Source organism: Sinohyriopsis cumingii, chromosome 4 (assembly GCF_028554795.1).
Source record: "Sinohyriopsis cumingii isolate HCF-2022 chromosome 4, ASM2855479v2, whole genome shotgun sequence".
NCBI classification, from domain to species: Eukaryota; Metazoa; Mollusca; class Bivalvia; order Unionida; family Unionidae; genus Sinohyriopsis; species Sinohyriopsis cumingii.
Genome location: NC_142964.1, coordinates 137,571,041 through 137,577,040, shown reverse-complemented (window position 1 = coordinate 137,577,040; position 6,000 = coordinate 137,571,041).

The following is a 6,000-nucleotide window of genomic DNA, read 5'->3' as shown; positions in this document are numbered from 1 at the left end:
TATGGATAATAATACATCGTGTCCAGGCATTGTCATACAAGCACGTCTGACGGATGATAATACCTAGTGTCCGGCATTGCCATAGAAGCAATGTTGACGGATGATAATACCTCGTGTGCAGGCATTGTCAGACAAGCACTTTGGATGGATAATAACACATGGTGTCCTGGAACTGTCATGCATGCACATTGGACGGATGATAATACTTCGCGTCCAGGCATTGCCATTCAAGCACATTTGACGCATGATGAAAGCTCGTGATCAGGCATTGTCATACCACCACTTTGCATCGATAAAAAAACATGGTGTCCATGCATTATCTTATCAGCACATTTGACGGATGATAACACCACGTGTCCAGGCATTGTCATACAAGCACATTTGACGGATGATAATTCCTCGTTTCCAGGCATTGTCATACAAGCACGTTCTATGGATAATAATACATCGGGTCCAGGCATTGTCATACAAGCACATTTGAGGGATGATAATACCTCGTTTCCTTGCATTGCCATACAAGCAGGTTGTATGGAGAATAATACCTCGTGTCCAGGCATTGTCATGCAAGCACATTTGAAGGATGATAATACCTCGTGTCCTGGCATTGTCAAACAAGCACGTTGTATGGATAGTAATTCATCGTGTCCAGGCATTGTTAAACAAACACATTTGACGGATGATAATACCTCGTGTTCAGGCATTGTCATACAAGCACATTTGACGGATGATAATACGTCGTGTCCAGGCATTGTCATACAAGTACGTTTTCTGGATAACTATACATCGTTTGATTGCGTTGTCTTACAAGCACATCGTTTGTATAATAATATATCGTGTGTCTGCTTTGTCATACAAGCACATTAGACGGATCATAATACCTCGTGTCCAGGGATTGTCATACAAGCACATTTGACGGATAATAATACCTTGTGTCCAGGTATTGTCATACAAGCACATTGTATGGGTAATAATATATGGTGTCCAGGCATAGTCATACAAGCATATTGGATAAGTGATAATACCTCGTGTCCAGGCATTGTCATGCAGGCACATTGAACGGATGATAATACCTCTTGTCCAGGCATTGTCATTCAAGCACTTTGTATGGATAATAATACATTGTTTCCTGGCATTGTCATATAGGCACATTTGACGGATGATAATACCTCGTGTCTAGGCACTGTCATACAAGAACGTTGTATGGATAATAAAATATCATCGTGTCCAGGCATTGTCACACAAGCACATTAGACGGATGATAATTCCTCGTGTCCAGGCATTGTCATACAAGCACGTTGTATGGATAATAAAATATCATCGTGTCCAGGGATTGTCACACAAGCACATTAGACGGATGATAATTCCTCGTGTCCAGGCAATGTCCTACAAGCACATTAGACGGATGATAATTCCTCGTGTCCAGGCATTGTCATACAAGCACGTTGTATGGATAATAATACATGGTGTCCAGGCATTGTCAAACAAGCTCACTGGATGGATGATAATACCCCGTATCCAGGCATTGTCAAACAAGCACATTGGACGGATGATAAGACCTCGTCTTCAGGCATTTTAATATTTGCACATTGGACGGATGATTATTCCTTGTTTCCCGGCATTGTGATTCAAGCACGTTTGACTGATGATAATACCTCTTTGCAGGCATTATCATACCAGCACATATGAAGGATGATAATACCTCGTGTCCAGGCATTGTCATCCAAGCACATTTGACGGATGATGATATCTCGTGTCCAGGCATTGTCATAGAAGCAAATTTGACGGATGATAATATCTCGTGACCAGACATTGCCATTCAAGCACGTTGTATGGATAATAATACATCATGTCCAGGTATTGTGATACAAGTACATTTGGCGGATGATAATACCTCGTGTCGAGGCATTGTCATATGAGGACCTTTGACGGATGATAATAGCTTGTGCCCAGGCATTGTTATACAAGCACGTTGTATGGATAATAATACATCGTGTCCAGGCAGTCATATAATCACATTTGACGGATGATAATACCTCGTGTCCGGGCATTGTCATACAAGCACGTTGTATGGATAATAATACATCGTATGTATAATAATACATGGTGTGCAGGCATTGTCATACAAGCAGATCGGACGGATGATAATACCTCGTGTCCCGGTATTTTATTCAAGCATTTTTGATGGATGATAATCGTGTCCAGGCATTGTCATACAAGCACATTGACGGATGACCATACCTCGTGTCCAGGCATTGTCATAAAAGCACATTGTATGGATGATAATACAGGGCGTCCAGGTATTGTCATGCAAGCACATTGAACGGATGTTAATACCTCGTGTCCATGCATTGTCATACAAGCACATTGGACAGATGATATTACCTCGTGTCCAGTCTTTGTCATACAAGCATGTTTGACGGATGATAATACCTCCTGTCCTGGCAGTGTCATACAAGCACATTGGACGGATGATAATACCTCGTGTCCAGGCATTGTGATACAAGCACATTGTATGGATAATAATACATCGTGTCCAGGCATTGTCATACAAGCACGTCTGACGGATGATAATACCTAGTGTCCGTCATTGCCATAGAAGCAATGTTGACGGATGATAATACCTCGTGTGCAGGCATTGTCAGACAAGTACTTTGTCTGGATAATAACACATGGTGTCCTGGAACTGTCATGCATGCACATTGGACGGATGATAATACTTCGTGTCCAGGCATTGTCATACAAGCAGATTGGACGGATGATAATACCTCGTGTCCTGGTATTGTGTTGCAAGCACGTTTGACGGATGATAATACCTCGTGTCCAGGCATTGCCATTCAAGCACATTTGACGCATGATGAAAGATCGTGATCAGGCATTGTCATACCACCTCTTTGTATTGATGATAAAACATGGTGTCCATGCATTGTCTTATCAGCACATTTGACGGATGATAACACCACGTGTCCAGGCATTGTCATACAAGCACATTTGACGGATGATAATACCTCGTTTCCATGCATTGTCATACAAGCACGTTGTATGGAGAATAATACATCGTGTCCAGGCATTGTCATGCAAGCACATTTGAAGGATGATAATACCTCGTGTCCTGGCACTGTCAAACAAGCACGTTGTATGAATAATAATACATCGTGTCCAGGCATTGTCATACAAGCACATTTGACGGATGGTATTACCTCGTGTCCAGGCATTGTCGTACAAGCACGTTGTATCGATAATAATACATCCTGTCCAGGCATTGTCTTACAAGCACGTTGTATGGATGATAAATCATCCTGTCCAGACTTTGTCATACAAGCACGTTGTATGGATAATAATACATCGTGTCCAGGCATTGTCTTACAAGCACATTCTATAGATAATAAATCATCGTCTCCAGGCATTGTCATACAAGCACCTTTGACGGATGATAATACCTCGTGTCCAGGAATTCTCACACAAGCACATTGGCCTGGTGATAATACCTCGTGTCTAGGCATTGTCAATACAAGCATATTTGACGGATGATAATACCTCGTGTCCAGGCATTGTCATACAAGCATATTGGGCGAATGAAAATACCTCGTGTCCAGGCATTGTGATGCAAGCACATTGGACGGATGATAATACCAGGTGTCCAGGCATTGTCATTCAAGCAAGTTTGACGGATAATAATACCTCGTGTCCAGGCATTGTCCTACAAGCACATTTGACGGATGATAATACCTCGTGTCTGGGCATTATCATACAAGCACATTGGACAGATGATAATACCTCTTGTCCAGGCATTGTCATACTAGTACGTTGTACGGATAATAATACCTCGTGTCCTGGCATTGTTATACAAGCACATTTGACGGATGATAATACCTCATGTCCAGGCATTGTCAAACAAGCACATTTGACGGGTGATAATTCCTCGTGTCCAGGGATTGTCATACAAGCACGTTGTACGAATAATAAAACATCGTGTCCAGACATTGTCATACAAGCACATTTAACGGATGATAATACCCCGTGTCCAGGCATTGTCATACAAGCACGTTGTATGGAATATAATACCTCGTGTCCAGGGTTTGTCATACAAGCACTTTTGACGGATGATAATACCTCGTGTCCAGGCATTGTCGTACAAGCTTATTTGACGGATGATAATACATCGTGTCCAGGCATTGTCCTACAAGTACATTTGATTGATGATAATACATCGTGTCCAGGCATTGTCATACAAGCATATTTGACGTATGATAATACATCGTGTGCAGGCATTGTCGTACAAGCAGGTTTGACGGATGATAATACCTCGTGCCTGCGCATTGTCACTACTTGCACACTGCTTACATCGTAGTAATATGACTGAAAAAATCCAAATGACACACAGCACACTCAGAAAATCAAAAACAGTATTTTGTTAGAATTCATTTCAATGCGTAAAAGGTCGAACAAATGTTACATGTTGTAAAAAAATGTTTTATGAAACTTGTAATATCTCTCCCGTCCTCCTCTGTTTCTCTACCTGTCTCTCGATTGATGTTTCGATCTGTCGAGGTAAATCACATTTCATCTTGCGTTGGTTAGTGAAGGTCATGTGGGAATTAATGGGCTAGAAACAAATTTCGGTACATGAATAAACATCTGATTTGAATGGTTCAAGTAGCTTACGATGATAAAGTTAGTTAGAGGTCTCTAGCTGACAACACACTAAGGGTCAAGGTACTAGATTATTGTACCATTTTGACCAGAGTATTTATTTAGGAAGAAAATTGAAAGAACTTCATCTTTTGATGCAAATAAGTATCAACAAGTTTTCTAATATTAAATAGAACACAAATTTGTGAGCCGTAAAACTAATCAAAATAGCGTGTGTGTCTTTCTATGAGTGTAGATGTGTGAGTGTGTGTTGGGTGTGTTGGTGTGTCAATAGTGAGTCGTTAGTGATAGTAATATCCAATAATTATTTTCATATCTCCACTTTTTGCTGGTAGACTCTGTATCTTCTGCTAGCAGGTACCCGGGTGGTGGGGTCACAATTTATTCTTTTCCAATCCGATTTCCTCCACCCTCAGTTCCTCCTTGATCGCCGAAAATGTACGCTACAATAGACTTAAATTTTAATCTAATTTCCCTTTTCCAATATTTTTACTGAACCAATACATGGCCTGTACAGTGTATATCTTACAAGAAAAAAAGAAACTCAGTGGTAGGGGAGGGGATTCTAGAACGACGTTTCCCGGGGAGAAATATATTCTTTTCTTCAAGGGGTGGGCGGGAAGAAAGGCAGGATAATAATTCTAGAGCCACGTTTTTATTTAGAAAATGTAATGTATCAAACTATTACATATTTAAATAACTCTTCTGTTGAAGACTGATATAGTACGCACATCCTTGTGATGATAAAACAATGCCTATTTATAACTATTACATACGGGTTACAATAGGCTTGACGCCCGTATCCCGTAAATGAAAACATTGGCTTACTAAGGTCTTATCCTTCATCTTGAATTACAAGAATCTATTATTCTCATCATATAATTTCTCAAACATTAATCTTGGGAAATCCTGGGAATACATTTCAACATGTTATTGGTAATAAATATATCGTTTTAAAACAAAAGTAGTAAGCTACAAGGATTTTCTTCGCTATCGAAGACAAAGGTCGAAAAGTATAAAAACAGTCAATCACTTACTCGAATGAGTCAGACAATGGTGTTTAATTGGTTGAATGCCAGAGATGATGTCAGTTAGAAATTATTAATATACAGTATATAGATCAAAAGCTTTAATTTATCAGCAAATATAAACTGTTTATTTGTTTTCTTTTTGTTATTATTTCGTCATCTTTTTTTAATATCATTTGTCGGCAAGTTACAAAAATATGTATATTTATTTAAAATATATTTGTAGCTATTTAATGTGAGTAATTTGGATTTAAATGACACTTAGGATGAGTCGCTTACAGAACACTACAAGGAAAAGATGTTTATTTGTTTTTGTCATTGT